General features: G+C 44.1%; 1 long non-coding RNA gene across 2 annotated transcripts in view; it reads right to left on the bottom strand.

The window, feature by feature from the left end:
- Positions 1 to 10,482: 10,482 nt before the first annotated feature.
- LOC123385981 overlaps positions 10,483 to 18,062 on the bottom strand; it is a 33,993-nt gene continuing 26,413 nt past the window's right edge. For both annotated transcript variants that reach the window (XR_006599321.1, XR_006599323.1), the window contains one exon: positions 10,483 to 17,525. This is a non-coding gene — a long non-coding RNA (uncharacterized LOC123385981). The remainder of the gene's footprint in view (positions 17,526 to 18,062) is intronic.

Below are 18,062 nucleotides of genomic sequence, written 5' to 3'. Positions count from 1 at the left end.
GACCTGAGCAGCAGCAGAGAAACTTCCTCTCTCCCTCTCTCTCTAGGGTTTGCCTTTCCTTCAGGGCTCAGCAGAGGGACTGAGTTCTTCCAGAAGCTATTATATCTCTTTCCACCTCTGCTTCTCCTTTGTCACTTAGCAGCAAGCACCTCAGCTTACTGTTCAAGCCTTAGCACCTTGCTACTCAAGTTGTGGACCAGCAGCCTCAGTAAAACCTGGGAGTTTGTTAGAAATACAGGCTGTACTTCAGAACTGCTGAATCAGAATCCACATTTCAATAAGATCCCCATGCGATTGTTCCATACAGGAAAGTTTGAGAAGGACTAATTTATCAGATGATTGTCAAAGCGGGTGTGATTGGAATCACCAAGGGAGTTTTAACCAAAAATATGACCCCAGGTCCCACTTCTCAAAATTCTGACTTAATTGGTTATGGGTGTGAGGTGGGCACTGAGGGTCTCAAAAGCTCCCCCAGATGACTCTAATAGAAAGCACAGCTTGAGAACCACTGCTTTAGCGTCTCTCCATTTGGGTCTTCTATTCCTTCATCCAATATCCAGCTATTGAACAAAACAATAATCCCTGTTTATAATTAAGTTATAAGTAGATTTTAAATCAATGTTTGGCACTGCTAATTCTAGTGAGTCCCAAGTTTATATCTTACGTCTTCCCTGGGCATGGAGGGCTAGGGAAGGGGGCTCAGACACAAGTTCAGCCTGGTAACTGACAGCTTTCCAACCACAACCTGAAATTCTCTCAGAAGGCAGAGTAAGGACTTGTCCTTTCATATTTAGACAGAAGCAGAATCCAGGGACGAATCAGGCAGATGACTAGCCTAATGGGCTCATTGTTGTTCCTGGTTAAGAATCTATAACTCTTGAAAGGAGGATCTGAGCTCTTTCCCTCCCTTTGGATCTAGGCCCAGTAGGTAATGCACTTTGGATGAACACCCTTACCACCAGGAAGCTCTAATCACATGAGCATAGTCCAACCTGGGGTCCTCGCCAAGAATGACAACACCAACTGGCAGGAGGCAGAGATAGCCAGCCACCATCTATGAAGGAATAAGCCTGGGGAAGCTGGCCAAATGAACTCTGCTTACATCACAGAAAAGTGCAAGGAAGAAGACAGTAAGACCCAGCTCAAGGTTTTCTGATTCCGAGTCCATACTGGGCCAGAGGATTCCTCTCCTTTCTCAGGGAATGGGCTGCCTGACTAGGGCCTTCCCAGATTTTTGAAGCATGGTAGGCTTAATCCTTTATATGGAAAACTGGCTTACATTGCAATCGGAGTAGTTCATTTATAAAAAGAATTTTATAGTCCTGAAATGGGTATCCAGTGGAAATGGTAGAAAGAAGAGATCTGTCCCCAGTAATCTTTTTTAAAAGTAGAGACATTCATTTGCCAGGTACAGTTGGGTGGAAGAAGAGAGGCAACTGTGTGACCCAGAGCAGCTGTGTGACCTTAGATAAGTCACCTCCCTGATTGGGGCCTCAGTTTCCCCATATGTAAAAATAGGGCTCAATTTGGATGATCTCTAACTTCCTATGTAAATATTTTATGTCCTTCTAAAGGCTGAAGCTTTCATTCCAAAGCCTTATATTAACTGCTACCATCTCAAAATTTGATGACATGGTTCCTGATGGCTGGAGCTTGGTCCGTATTCCCATCAACTAGGAATGTGTAGAAAATTCCCGATAAGATGTAAAAGGAGATAATACAGGCAGCATGAGTTACTATCTGCCCTGACCACATGTTTTTGAAGTTCTTGACTTACTCCATTTTATTAAGCAGCAAAGACAAATGAACTCTTTGAGCCCACTCCAATCAGGCTGTCACCTCTACCTCTCCACCAAAAATGCCCTTTCAGAGGTCACCAATAACTTCACATTGTAGACTGGGTGGCGGCACAGCTTATCTTTTTTCTACACCTCCCAGTGGTATTCCTTGAAGTTGACCACTCCCTTGTCCTTGAAATATATTCTTCCTCTGACTTCCAGGACAACCCCCAACACACATGTTTCATTTTACTCCTGCCTCTCTGGCTGCTCCTACTTGGTCTTCTCCACTTGTTCTCCCTGTCTTCCCAACCACTTAATGTTACAGTGCCCCTGGTCTTTCAATCTCTTCTCTTTTCTTCTACATCCACTCCTCTGCTGATCTCACCAGTCTTGTGACTTTAATACTACTAATGATTCCCAACATTACGTCTCCAGCCCTGACCTCTCCCTGCTACAGGATGCCAAGTAAGCATGAATGGCCAGAAATGCTCTAGATGCAGGGATTTGTCTTCCTAGTATAAGAGGGATAGAAACCATCTTGAGGCTAGCTGGTTTTTTTAAGGCTTTCTTTGTAGAGAAAGATGGATATTTGCTACTTACTAAATAAGCAACATGTTTTTCAAAATTCATAGAAACTTATGAGGAACAAGACAATACTCTAGAGAAAACTGGTTTTTGTCTCAGGCACATTAACTCATTCATTCACTTGGAGCACAGGAAAAACATGCTCATGAACCTGAGGGAAACATCCTTTTGGGGAGAGGCCAGGAGACCTTGTCCTTGGGGTACCTCTGACTCAGCAATACAAGGAGGAAAGAGTAGGATGCCTACCAACGAATATTTCATGTTTGCCAAATGAGTGAATGAATGAAACAAAGAGGGCATAGTTCTGTGCTGGCAAATGAACCAAAAAGCCCATTAAAAGGCAGATATTCAGTGATTATACTTTGAGCACCAAACAAATGTAAGAACCATGGTAGATTTGCAGGAGATGCAAGCTAAGATCACATCCTTCCTCGGGCTGTGTCACAGAGGCCCTAAAATCCTTGCCCAACAGTCTAAGTTTCTAGGATCAATGAGCCAGGCTATCACACCCTGAGAGGCCAGATCCAGCCCTTGTTTTGTGCTACCTTCCCACCCTTTGAGCTCCTTCACCATCAGTAGCCATCCAACGTCACAGGCCTATTTGTCCCTGCTTGCCTGAATGTATATGATTTTTTTTTCTTTTTAATTTGCAGCCTTTGAAAAATGAGTACATGAGTGAGCACAGAGCAAAGATTCTGGGAACTCTTTCTCAGAAGCCCCTTTTGAGGAAAGACTTCTAGTTCTTCTCTGCTTTCACAAGACTGGATAAAGATAGGCAAAGAGATATGAAGGAGGGACCACATTCTCAACAAGGTTAACCTTAGATTTGATGACACTCCAATAGATCCACAAAGCTCCACCTTGGGGTGGGTTTCTGAAACATGAATTCTACCAGGATTTCAATCCTGGCCTTGGCTTGCCTGCCAAGCCACACTGTACACAAAGGTGAAGAACACCTTGTGCACTGAGCCATGTGTTCCCTCCAGTCAGTGCATGAACAATGTCTGCCCACACAGATTGCCTTATTACCAGCAGGAACTCACAGAGGGATATGTTCTCCCTTCTCCAAGTAGACAGCACAGGGGAGCTTCCCACCTCTGACCTGGAGGCTGAGCCAGGTCTTCCTCACCTTCTGTTTCCTGTGCTGAGATCCCATCAGAATAAAACACTGTAAAGGCTCTTTTATAATGGGACTGGCAAGGCTTGCCTTTATTTTTTTTATAATCACTATATTTTCTGGTCCTTTTAAAATCACAAAACTGAGCAGGAAAAAGTTAGGAGATTTCTTGTTTATCTACTCTATTCAACAACTGGGCTGCTGCATCTCTAGTTTTCCCCACTCTTTATTAGGAAGTGGACACTAGACATTTTTCCCCGCTGTGACCAAAGCTGCAGAAAGCTCAACCTGTTTTCAATTACCCTGTTGAATGCTGCATGGTTACCTCCCTTTTTGCATGGAAGGAAACAATAGCTAATGCTTTCCAATTCTAGTGTGGCTCTTAGTCCCTCTGAAAGCAGCTGACATACATTCCAGCATAGGGTGGGTCCCCCCAAAGGGTGATTGAGGATAGAGTGTGGGACCAGAGACAAGGGAGCAAACTAAATAGGCACCCACAGTGTTAGGATCCCTTCTTACAGGTGGGGATCAGGGGTGTCTGGCATATCATGATGAGGGCATTCCAACGCTGGGTCCTTAGTAGCTAAAGAACAAGATAAGCCTGTGGAGCAAAGACTTTGAGCCATACCAAAATGGCAGGGCTGAACAGGTGGTTATTCAAACTTTTAGTATCTACAAAAACCTACCTGGAGGCTATTAAAATCCATGTTCCTGGACTCAACCCCTGTACTGCCTGCCTGGAAAAGGAAGTTAGTAGTTGACTATAATCCAGAGTACAAAGGGGTCCAGTGAGGCCAAGAAGAAGCTCATAGAGCAGGCAGAGCATCAGGACTAAGTGATTTAATTACCTTTCCTGTTTGACTGCTACTTCCAGCAGGCCTGACCCTGTTTATGCAGTTGAACCTGTACGAAAATAGACCTCAGGTCCCTATTTTCCTTATCACATTAGCTATTGCACATTTTGGGACCCACACTTGGCTTCTTGCCCGTTCCAACTCTTCTTAACATCTAACAATCCATCCTCCTTGTTAAGGTCTTGCCATGCTCTTGAATCTGACATTAGATACCACGACAGTTTTGACTTTTGCTTCCCTCTCTTCCCATTCTCAATACAGTGATGAGTTGCAAGTTCCCTCCAGCCACCCTGCCTTTTGCCAACCTGTACAGGTAAACATGCCTACCCTGGTCCAAGTCAGCTCCAGATCTTCGCATTCTTGTACCTTGGCATAAGCTACATGTGCAGAAGTCCCGTGGGATTTTTCCAGCTCCAGAGGAGAATCCACATACTTACGAAGGTAAAGAGTAAGTGGGGTGTGTTTAGAAGGAGAAAGGATAGATGGCAGATAAGGAGTAGTAGCCAGAGAGAAAAGTCCACATTTCAAGGTCAGTGATAACATCCTCCTTCCAATCAGAACATTTCCAAATCCCAAATACTGTTGGGAAATGAGACACTGATTTTTTCTGGAATCAAATAAAAGCTTTGGCATTAAGCAATAGCCAAGCATACTCTCTAACATCTTGATGGAACTACATGGGAAGGTGGAGTCTGCAGCATAACGGAAATGTAAAAGAAAGTCTTACAAACTTGACCGTTAGTGGAAGAACTTCATTTCCTTGGAGTGGGCCAGAAATGGGCTGTGGAGGTCGTACTATTGCTTAGCTTCACCTGTAGTTCGAAAGCTTTTGCGTTTAGAACCAGTAGGAATTCTGAAGTCTAGTCTCCACTAGGCTCCACATGATCCCCCAACTGGCTTTGCGATCAAAGAACAAATCATGTCCCATGCAAAAACCCATATACTAAATACCCCACTGCAATATGACTGATAGAAAACAAATTTGATGCTCTAGGGAATTTATTTACTCTCATTATCTCTCTCTTTCTCTCTTACACAAACACATACACACACACACACACACACACACACACACACACACATGCACGCACACACAACTTTGAACTGCCTAAGATCAAGAACTGTTCCTTATTCAACATACTCTATGTTCCATAATTCCTGGGGAATTACGGCCTACATAGTAGGCCTTTAAAAACCATGCTAATAAGCAGGATTCACTATATTAAAATAAGCAGTAATCTTGATAATCTGACCATGGGAGGATCCACAAAGGATGCCAACTACAATTATCTCCAGGGTCCCTCTCATAAGAATGTCATCCCACAGATGCCCATCTGTCCTCATAGGCCCAAATCAATCAAGCAAAAGGACTAAAAGAGACTTTTCAGGCCTTGTATCTCCTTAACCTCTTGCCAAGTTTACATGGTAGTGAGCATCTATGGCCAAGCAGTAGTCCCTGTCCATAGTCCAACCGTTGAAGATTTAGGGATTTGTAGCCTAGACCTATAACTTGCTTGGAGAGAGTGGCAGTAGTTAGGCAAGTAAGGATAGACAAGAATTATCAGTTTTACTCGTTTTATCAAACTGTAGAAAAGCCATTATTTATCTCCCCCAAGAACCCCTTGTTGGTAAAGATTTGCAAGTGTAGGTTTGGGGTCCCTGCTGTTTTCTTCACTTTTCATAATGAGTCAACCATAGCAGGTTCCCCCTTCTTGGATATCAGCAAAGACTTTGGGAGAAGACTCATAGGTTTATGGGTCTGCCTCCTTTACATAAGGATGAGAGATCCCTGGAGACATTTTTCATCAGGGCTTGTCCAGGGTTTGGGCCAATCCCACTGCATTCCAGATTCCTAAGGTTTAGCTGAAAACCTTATGGGAACAGAAAGCCCTCTAAGTAGGAGAGAACCAACATCCTCACCCTAAAATATTATTGTCTTTCCTGGTAAATTTTTCTCTGATAGTTTGTCTTTTGTGAATACAGAAATAGATGACTTCCCCCAGAAAAACATTTATTCAAAATGTGTTGGGGTAAAAAAAAAAAAAAAGGTTATAAAGCCAGTCTTCTGATTCCCTAGTTTTTTGTGTCCCATAAACAATTTGAGGAAACCAAATATCACATTTTCTCAAGGAGAAAAGCACCTGCCATTTTGGCAAATGAGGTGTGATACGATCTCAGAGAGCAGAGAAAGTTGCCTTGTCTTGGGTTAAAGGCCATAAGGTCAAACATAAAAGAAACAAAGATTCTGCATTGTTGAGCTGAATGGCCACCCAAAAATCCCCAAGAATGAACTTTTAACTTTCTCAATGGAAAGACAACCACAAGAAGTTTGGCAGCTCATGGAGAAAGTTCCTTCATGAATGTGTGACCTTTACAGCATTTTTATACTTCATCCTTATACAGAATTGACCCAGGGCCTGAAAGATGTGTGTCTTTTCCTGTTTTGTTTTAATTGCAGACTCAGAACACAGGGTACAGTTTTGCTTCTGTCTTTAGAGCTGTCCTTGCCTTGCCCTCCAAAGCCTGAAGCCAGCTGAGCATTTTTGGCCAGACAGAAACATTCTCCAATCCCAAGAATGCCCAGGAACCAACAGACCTAGGTGGTTCCTAAGCTTATTTCCTGTGTTCAGATTCTGGAGTGGAATCCCAGTTTGGCCTTGCTACAGAGGCTGGAAGGTAGGAAAGGTGAGAAATTCTCTAAAATGTTTCCAAGTTTTCTATTTACTGGATAGACAACAAACCAATAACTTAGGAGGAGCTAGACTGCTGGCAGCTATTTTCCAAGAATTTCCAAATAACTATGCATGGCCTAAGGGAGGGAGGTGGTAGAAATAGAGTAAGAAGGGAGGCAAAGTAAAATAAAATGATTTATTGGTGCCCTTGGCAATTTAAGGTCAGAGTGGACAGCACAGCTAAAATATATCTTGCTACTGCACTAGGGAAATGAGCTGAGGGAGGTATCAATGAGAGCTGCGAAGGATAGGAATTTCGCTAGAAAAGCCGACTCTAGGTAACAGTGGTGCTAAGAAACTACTCCAGCAACTTGCCAGGTTATATGCTGTTTGTTTTAACTAGGACTATGTGTGTGTGTGTGTGTGTGTGTGTGTGTGTGTGTGTGTGAGAGAGAGAGAGAGAGAGAGAGAGAGAGAGAGAGAGAGAGAGAATATGCATGTGTGTGTGTGACAGAGAGAGAGAGACATATGGAGATAGGCTATACGATTGGAGGAGAAGTTAAAGGGTTGAGAAAGTCCTCTGTTCTCTGTAATTTAATTAGAGGAGGAAGAATCACTATCCGCAGTGGATAAAATAATACATCAGGAACATGAGAAGTCAAACTTTTGAGAAGTCAAGGGGGATTCAAAACCAGAGACAGGACAATGATCAATGAAAGAAACTGGCATAGAAGTGAAGTTCTTTCTTAGAGATACACAACAGACATGAGCCTCATTCCTGCTAAAGCTAATGTTCCTCCCTTACTTCAAGACAATGCAGGAGTCTCTGCCTGGCAAGATAACATGGTCTCTCTCAGGATCTAGCTCATTTCTCCCGCTGGCCACCAGAGAGTCAAGTTACAACCTAACCTGGCCAGGAAAGTGCTAAATCTGCAATGAGAGAAAAGCCACCATACCCTAAAGGAGCTGCAGGTCCCAGACCACATGTACCAGCAGGAGTCAGTAAACTTTAACTGGGACTGGATCCTGAGATAGTAGCATCAAAGAGAGTGGAATGCAAATTTGAATAAGGGAGAGATCATTGCTATGAAAGCATTCCCTTTGACGTAGGATTTATCAACCCTGGTAAGCACCCAAGCTGGTGGTGTTAACATTTACTAGAATGGCACTTGCAAACTAGGTAAAAGCAATGGCTCACAATAAGTAAAACAGAAAAGTCAGACTACCATGATACATTATGGAAGAAGAGATCTCAGATTCAAAGAAGTGGGCATGAGGTGGGGTATACAATGGAAGCTGGAAAACCTAGGAGGAGATTATGTTCTGCAGGTGGCCAGGAGGACACTGCATTTACCAGAGTGATGAGAAATGTACTGTGGAGAGCAGAAGCAGCGGTGAGAAGCTTCGCAGTGACTGTCCTCTGTAGGTTGGGCTGACCAGAGCAGATGCAGACGCTGTTACAGAACTGGGCTCCCTGAAAGCAATGGAGATGAAAGGAAACAATAAACACAATACAAGCCAAATAACAGCACTTAACTGTCAGGAACAAGAAGAACTCAGTAATTGTCTTGAGCAGCAAAACTGGAGTGACAGCCAGGATGCCCAACACAGAGGGAGTTATGGAATAGTTAATAGAATGTGGAATCCCTAAGGGCAAGAAAGAGGAGTTGTCAATGCAAATATTTCTCAACCTGTATTGTTGAAAGAAACCAAGACTGGATGATCAGGAGGCTAAGGGCAAAAAGCTGTGATCTCTTGCCCAGTTTCCGGAGCTAAACCAGTTTTCAGATCTATTTTTTGACTGTAGGAGAGGCCAGGTACCCAAACAGAATGATCCTGCAATGCCATAGCAAGTGTGTGAGGTGCTGATTACCTCAGTCTTCTCTAAAGGGTCTTATGGCCATTTACTCAAGTAACCATAACCTGAGGAAAAGGGAATCTCCTAACACTTTGAAGACTGATTGATGCAGAGACATTCACCACTGTTACTATGGCAGCATGGGGGTCCTGGATGTATAGCTGATGGAGGAGAAAAAAAAAATCAAGCTTTGTTCACAGATGGGTCAGCCTTATGACAAATGCAAGCCAGAAATGGACTTTAGTGTTCTCAGCCCACCCGAGATTGACCCTGATAGATAGTAGTGAGAGGACATCCTCCCAATGGACTTCTGGAGATGCACTCGGTCACTCACTTTGTGAAACACATATAAACATATTAGCAATGGTAAGCAACTTGGCTGGTTGGTTAGTGACCTGATAGGAGGAAAATTAAAAGATGAGGAACAAGTCAATCTGGGGAAGAAGAATATGGAACCAGGCATGAAGTGCAGAGATTTCTGTATCCCATGTTAATGCCCACCAAAAAGCACTCACCATGAGTGAGGCACTTTACAATCAAGTAGACAGAATGACTTGGCTAGTTGATGTCAGACAGCTTCCCTCATTAGCCACCCCAGAGCTGATAAAACAGACATGTGAACAAGGTAGTTCATGGTGGCAAGGATACAGGCTATGCATAAATCCAACTTACAATAAAAGCTGACATATCTACTGTTGCTGCTGAATGTCCAGACTATAGCAACAGAGATCATTGCCAAGTCCCTGGTATACAGAACCATTTTTCAAAGACACCAACCAGCTGCTCTGGGGTGCACTAATTACATTGAACCCTTTCCTACATGAGAGGGTCAGCAATCTAATTTGAATGAAATCAGAACATATTCAGGGTATAGGTTTGCCTTCCCTGCCCAAAGACCCTCATCCAGTATCACTATCTGAGGGCTTACCTCATGTTTAGTTCACTAACACAAGATCCCACACAATATCCCATCACACCAAGGAACTCACTTAAAACAAAGGAAGAATAGTAGTGAGCACACGATCATGGGATCCACCGGTCTTGTCACATACACAGTAGCTTTTGATTTTACAGGATGAAGAAACAGTCTTCTTAGCGTGTTACTGAAGCATATTACAGTTCCTGCTTCAGGATGGGGCATCATCCTTTAGGATGCAGTGAGCCCTTTTAATCCATGAGTATTACATGGGACCATGTCTTCTCTATATAGAGTACATGGTTCCAGATAAAAGTATGGTAGTTCCACCTACCATACCACCCAATGATCTACCCGGGGAATTCCCTCCATAAATTCCTGGCTCTGAGGATATAGAAATTCTGACTCCAAGAACATAAATACTTCCACCAGGGGCACTGCAAGAATCCCATTAAACTTAAAACTTGGGTTGCTACCCAGGCACTTTGGACTTCTTGTGCCAAGAAATCAACAGGCAAGGGGGGGCGCCTGGGTGGCGCAGTCGGTTAAGCGTCCGACTTCAGCCAGGTCACGATCTCGCGGTCCGGGAGTTCGAGCCCCGCGTCGGGGTCTAGGCTGATGGCTCAGAGCCTGGAGCCTGTTTCCGATTCTGTGTCTCCCTCTCTCTGCCCCTCCCCTGTTCACGCTCTGTCTCTCTCTGTCCCAAAAATAAATAAATGTTGGAAAAAAAATTTTTTTTTAAAAAAAGAAATCAACAGGCAAGGAAAGACATTATCACCCTTGCAGAGGCAACTGACCATGGTCATCAGAAGGAAGATGGACTGTTTTTGCACAATGAGGGTAGAGAAGACTATGTTTGGCAATGAGAAGGACCTCTGGGGCCTCTCTTGGTAATCCCCTAACCAACTTCAATGATAAATAGATAAAAGCAGGAGTCACGGCTTGAGAAGAGCTTGATGACCAGAGCTTGATGATCATCTCTTTCAAGGATGAAGGTCTGGGTCACCCACCAGGTAACCCTTTGGATCAGCCAAAGTTCTAGCTAAAGGGGGAGTAAGTCTACAATGGGTTGTAGAGGAAGGATTTGATGAGTGTCAGGTATGCCTGAGAACAGATGCATCAATGAGCACTATAATTTCTCCCATTAAATTTCCTTTTGCACATCTCCCTAGGAAAAGAGATTGACCATAATTCTAGAGGATCTGTTCCCAGATAGAATGGATTTTTTATAAGAAACCAGTGACTTCAAGAGATGCAAGGGTTATCCACTTCAGTGGATGCTGTGATACATTACCTGATTCTCCTCTTCAGTTCTGAGCAATTATTCCCCCAGTTGCCAGGACCATTAGCTGCTGAATGTTAGTAGTTGAGTCCTTCTCTAGGAATTGCCCTTGGCTAAAAGGAGATACCTCATCTAAGGTTGTACCTGCTCCCTCTTTACAAGAGGCACCTGCAACCAATGAGTGGTCAGGCCTCAAAGGCTCAGCCCCTTTGCCTCAGTTTGGGACAATTCTAAAGGGACCTCTAAACTCCAGATCTCCCCAGGATCAGCTGAAGTCATTATTATAATACACCATAGTTCAACTTCTTCCTCTATCCAACTTCTCCCCTCACTGTCTCACAGATGTTGAGGGCACTCCCTAGTAAATTTCCTACACACAAATCTCTAGCTCAGAGTCTATTTATTTGGAGCATGATCCGAAACACAATACGCACACAAATCCTTAAAAGCATTCACACACGTTGACCCCATAGTCTCACATTCAAGATAGTTTAAGTAAATAATGAGAGGTGAAAGCAGAGTTGAGTTTGCTGTTGTGACATTATAAAAACTATAAAACACCTAAACGTTCAATAAGAGGGGATAACTAAAATAATGATAGAGAATCCTTTGTAGCCATTACAATTCATATTTTTGAAACACATGTAGTGATGTGGGAAAATGTTCACAATATAATTTAAGTGAAAACAGTGGAATGCAGAACTATAGAATTATAAATGGTTCATAAACATATCCCTTAAAGAACTATAAAGTGTAAGAGAAATTAGATGACCCCATGGTGCATGTATGAGGAAAATCCAAGAACACAGTCAAATTTTGTTTGGGTAAAATTCTATCTCACAGCCAGACTGACTTTTAGATAAAATAAAATACAGTGAGATCTCCAGCACTGGATATTTCAAGAATGGCATAAATGACTGCTTGGCAAGCTTGATGTAGAGTGGAATTTAGTATTAATTTAAAATTTGAAGGTACCTTACGGCCATCTGGAATGCCATTCCACGGTGGGGAAGTATCTTGGAGATGGGTGGTTTTAGTCTGCTTTCCTTTGCTTTCCCTTGGTTTGCTTTGATTTGCTTGGTTTTTCTTAGTTAACAACTTAACTCTTGAAGATGTCTGGTTTCTTTGGCTTACTTCGACAATTCAGGGAGAAGGAATTTGCTTGATCATTCCCACCTCAAAACCTTATAATCCTCAGGCCTTTATCACAAGCATTAGAGGAAAAGAATTCCAGTAAAAGAAATTCACTCAGATGACAGCACCAAGAATTTCTAGGCAATAGGAAGGAGTGACCCAGCCCTAATACTAAGGGGGGAGGGAATGCTTTTTAAAAATACGATTTTATATTTGGATCAACTAATAGTGATGGGAAGTTATGTTTCATGTTCAAATCATCCGCTGGGCATAGTGTCTCACTTTGTAGAGCCCATCCACAACAGGGCCGTTCAGAGAATCTGACCCCATTCCACGGCCAATCCCCTGACATTTTCTAGGTCTGAATAAAAATCAAACATTCTCATTTTCCCAGTTCTTTACCCCCACCCTCAAGATAGTTCAATTGAATGCACCTGAATGCATAATTTGCAAGTTATTGCATTGCACCTGAATGCATAATTTGAAGGTTTTAAGGAGTGAGATTTAAGGCAGACACATCATCCCTAACCACTACTCCAAATTCCCATGAAGACAGCCTATTCTGAGGAAGGAGGAGACTCCATTCGTGCTCCAAGGAGAGAAGAGCCCTTTGTGCGTCTTCTTTGTGCCCTCCCTTTAGTGAGAAGCATCAGGCCCTGTTGCTGCCCTCCTTGTCCTTTCTAACCAAGGAGGTCCTGGGCTGGCCGTGGATGAGGGGTCCCTCAAAGCAAACGGAGCCCACGATTTGGTATTCTCAGTAAGTGGCCAAGGTCGTGCTGACAGTCTTTCCTTCCCTCTTCACCAGATTGTTCTCTGTAGTGTGATTAAAAGGCAGGACCATGCCCAGGGGAACTGGTTAAAGAACTAAAAGGGATGAAGGGATCCTAAAGTAACTGCATGACGAAACAAGCAAACCAACTGAAAAATAAGGGTAGTACAGAGGACTTCATTCCTCTCCATTCATAGACCTGGGGAAATCTCTTTGCTGCAGGGCCATCAATTAAAGAAAATTCCACGTGGAACAGGAGCACCTATGTTTATTCAACACCTATTTCTAAAGCTCTCACTCTAGGTCAGGCACTCTGCTCGGTGCTAAGGATATGGAGACCCAGACTCTGCCCTCACGGAAACTATATTCTAGCAGCTCAGAGATTTGTTAGGAGATTGCCCTCCAAACCTGGCATACAGAACGCCACCGCCAGACACAGCAGTCCTGTAGGCTCATCCATCCCTTAGATGTTCCCAGGAATCCCAAGAAAGGGAAATACCAGCCAAAAACATCCTGAGAAAAAGGATCACCTGAAACAACTCAAGAGTATCTTCAGAGCTGCACCTGTTTCCCTCTCCTGCTCCACAAGCAGGGAGACAAGATGGAACTGGCGAGAGCAGATGTTCCAGGTGCCAAAGGAAAGCTGAAAACTCAGCTTGAGTGGCAGCCCTGGGCAAACCTGCACAAGAAGCAAAGTTGTAACCATCCCAGCTTAACCTCATTATCAATTCCCCCAGACGCTACATCCACCTTAAGCTGCCTCAAATATGCCCCAAAGCCTCCAATGAGCCCAGACGTGCCGTAAGACACGAGTGTCTGATTAAAAATACAAATGAGGTTTAACCTCACGGGGGGATGCCTCAACAGCCCCCGGCCAATCCTCCACCCAGACAGGCACAAGTGGTAGAATGGAAAAAGCAGAGGTGTGGGGCCAGAGAGACCTGGTTCTCCACCCTCGTTCCACCACTCATTATCCTGTGACTGTAGGCAAGCTACTTAACCTCTTTTAAACTCGATGTTCTTGGCCATAAACTGTGGATAATAATGCCTGTCCGTATGCATTGGGGAAAAATTAAAATACAAACCTGCTCTTCGTTCCTTATCGTATCCCTCCTCCTCTTGTAAGGGAAATCTATAAATCTCAGCAAAAATAAAATAAAATAGGCATTGGCAGCAACCCCACCCCGATAGGGAGGCCCACCTGTGTTTGCTGTTGTTGGTCACCTTGGCCAAGAGGTGGGAGAGGGGACCTGGGGCAGAGGTCCAGGACATCACCCTAGCAGGAGCCAGGCCTCTGGACAAAATGTGTGGAGGAAGCTGTCAGTATTATAGCCCCCCCACCCCAAGAAATAGCATACAAAGCAAAATGCATTCTCAGTTGCTTCAAAAAGTCCTGTGTTCTAATAGACGGTCTTGGCCATCACGAAGAGAAGAAAATAGGACTCGGCTTTATGTACACAGGTGATGTCACTGGGATTCGCTGCCTGTTGCCTGGCAACGCCTCAGGGCTGGCCTACCCCACTGCTCCCTGGTACTCTCTACCAGGCAGCCTGTGCTCCGTCCCAAGTCAGCCGGCTCTTCCCCCACCACTGCCGACCTTCTGTTTCCCTGTCTCTGTGCCCATCATGCTGCTCTTCTCTCCACCTGGACAGCTCTCCTTTCTCGTTTACCCCTCACTTTTACATGTTCCAGCTCAGACCGACCCTCCTCCAGTCAGAGTAAGGTAATAGAAGCCAGGGCCCAGGGTGTCTGTGGCCCAGAGCCCAGGGTTTAGCTGGAGCCAGCCAGGGTGCCGCTGTGCACACCGCCGACCTGGGACTTACTCTGGTATGTGGCTCTACACCAGGGTGCCTTTAGAACCAACTCAGGAGCTTTAAAACACATAAAGACAGACAAAGCCCACCCCAAACCTACTAAATCAGAATACCTTGGGGGGAGGGGATGCCTGGGCATCTGTATTTTTAAACGATTCCCCCTTGGATTCTAATGTGCAGCGCTAGCTAAAAATCACTGCTCTCAGATAAAGGCTGTTCTACATAAAAGAAATTGGATGCCATGGTATGACTTCAAAGACTCTACAAACAGAGCTGATGGAAAATAACACAAAAAGCAGGTGTTGGACACCCTGAACATTTACAAATCAAAGGAGCCAGGTAACAAATAGTTTGGGATGTCCAAAGACCCAGGTAAGAAATCCATGAAAGGTTTCATTATTTCTCAGGGTTTATTGGCTAGCAGAGGGGTGGAAAGAAGTGGAAACTGAAAATGCCTGGACATTTGTCCTGAAATTAACCAGCACCTGTAGGTCTGTACTTAGCAACAGTCATAAGTAAAGATATAATTTGTAAATATATCTAGGACAGTAGAAACCTCAGGAAAGAAGCAAAAAGGCTTGCTTAAGGACAAAGCATACAAGGACGTGAGAGCTTATTTTTTGTTTTAGGGAGGGTAAGTATGATAGGAGGAAAGAAACACAGCAGACACTGCATTTTTGGACTTGAGTTGCGGCATTTTGCACAGAAACTCACGAAACTTTAATTGCTAACATGGTTCAAATGGCCAGAGAGAGCAAGTCACATGGGTTGAATATTAACCAAAGATTATGAAGGAAAGGTGAGACTCTGGCAAGTCTCCTGCCAGAAGAGGTGCTCAGCAGGGTGTCCTGGGGTCAGTGCTTGCTCACTTTAGATTTAATTTTACGTTCTAGCTAACAACATGGAAAAGAGAACAAAAGACCCCTGAAAGAAATCTGAAGAAGACTTGTAAATGAAGATGTTGGCAAACCCCAGGGAGAAGAACAAATTCAGACGGATGAGCCTACAAGGTTTAAGCTACGGACAAAACAGCATAAAGCTGAGATTATTTATAAAAAGGCAAACTAGCTTGTTGGAGGGACATTAATCAGAACCCCTTATCCTGCAGAAACAAAAGTACCCAAACCACAAAAGTCTCTAAACCGACAGAGGTAAAAGTGGCCAGCACCCTGGTGAGGGAGGGTCAGGCTGTACAGGAGTCAGCAAGCTGACCCCACCCCACCCCTCTGACCCATCCTTCAGATCAGCATCAGCCACATTATGGACAAAGGGAAAGCATGCTGACTGTATTGATTACCAGCCATAGGTGGCTTCTTGCTAGAAAAATCAAATGTTACAAGATATGTCTAATGACCAAAAATAACCCACCCCAAGATCTTTTTCCCAACCATTGCCATACTTGGAACAGCATGTGCAAACAGCCAAACTCTAGAAAGTTTCCATCCTTCTACAGCAGCCTGATCTAAGAAGGAAAAAGGGAGGCTGAGTTGGCGGGTCAAGGGGAGAAAGGGCTCTCAAAAACTGCCATGGACTGACAGCCTGCTGTGGCCATAGCCTGTATTAGACATGTAATTCACATCGCTCCGTTTACTACAACAGCAGAGCTGTGAGGCAGCTGTTTATACTGCTGAAGAGGTTAAGCGGCTTGCGTGCGAATACACATAGGGTGCGTGCAATCAGCTGTATCTGAATTTGTCCCCTGATCTCGGGGTCTGTGCTCTTTCCCTCTGCTGCCCAGTCACCCACTGTTCTCTTTAAAAGGGCTCCTCCCCCGTTTTAGTCCTGACCTCAATTCCACCTCTCTGCCTCTGTCTCTAGAGCCTTTGGATTGTTTGGACACTAGCACACCAACCCTTTCACTGATGCTCAGCCAATGAGTAAGCTTTTCCTTTATGTATATATTGATGGTTCCCACCAATCTCATGGCCCCTGTGGCTCACTACCATGCCAGGGAGGAGGACAAAGATCCCCTTCTTCTGGGGGTGCCTCTACTCCTTGGAAATGTTTCATGGAGAATTCTAGTGAGTCACCTTCTGGCCCAGTGGGTCAAGAATCAGGCAGAAGGAGGGGCGCCTGGGTAGCTCAGTCAGTTAAGTGTTCGACTCTTGATTTGGCTCAGGTCATGATCTTACAGTTCATGAGATTAAGCATCATGTAGAGCTCTGCGCTGACAGTGCAGAGCCTGCTTGGGATTCTCTCTCAAAATAAATAAATACACTGGCAACAAAAAAGAATCAGGCAGAAGGCATTAAAAAGGAGCTATATGGTAGTTAGGCATTTAAAAGGACATGAAGGGAAATGCAGGATCCCTTAAGAAGGGTAGCTAGAGCTGTTTAGAGGGTAGACACTGGAGCTAGAGTGTCTGGGTGTATATCCTGGCTCCAAAATTTTCTATATGAGTTTGAGCAATTCTCCCTGCCTCACTTTCCTCATCAGTAAAATGGGTTGTAGGCACATTCATAGTGAAGTACTCAGAAATGCTCCTAGATGCTAGGAAAACAAAAATGGAGCAGAGGCAAAGATTCCAGAAGTCTCAAAATACATTCTAAACATCCCTCAATGAAGAATTTTCACATACTTACTTCCCTTGTTTACTTCTCCAGGGACTATTCCATGTTTCTCCTGTTTTGTGTAGACCAATATACCTCTCAAGTTGTTCTTATAACTATTTATCCCAAGTGAAATGGGAAATAACCAGCAAACAAAGGGTGCACTGAAGCTGGGTGGCTGTCGGCATCGGGTCCTTTTGGGCAAAAAGAAGAAAGGAGAAATGATCAGGAAGCGGGATCCCCAAACGCCCAATCAACATCTCCAGTAATAACAGATGCTGCTTGCTGACTTTATATAAGGCCTTTATATTTGGGACCACCTGAACAAACTGAGAAGCTGCTGAGATATTGAAATTTTCAATCTGAACACAGGGTGCCTGAACCCAAGCAGAAAGAAAGAAAGAAAGAAAGAAAGAAAGAAAGAAAGAAGGAAGGAAGGAAGGAAGGAAGGAAGGAAGGAAGGAAGGAAGGAAAGAAACGAAAGAAAGAAAGAAAACAGATGAAGAAGTCCAAACAAGCCTGCTGGTGCCTCTTCTTACTACGCCATTCAAAAACCATCTGCTGTGACAGGTGGTCCTGTTTCTGCCACCAAGGTGAGAAGACCGGACGAGGCCCCCTGCTTACTCAGGGGCGTGGGTCTCCCGTGAAAGAGTTTCCTAGCACACAGCCTCCAACATGAGCAATAGAAAACACAGGGAACAAGGAAATGATATTGTACACGGTTTTACTTC

This window comes from Felis catus, chromosome B3 (assembly GCF_018350175.1).
Source record: "Felis catus isolate Fca126 chromosome B3, F.catus_Fca126_mat1.0, whole genome shotgun sequence".
Taxonomy (NCBI): Eukaryota; Metazoa; Chordata; class Mammalia; order Carnivora; family Felidae; genus Felis; species Felis catus.
This window is presented reverse-complemented; position numbering and strand designations above follow the sequence as displayed.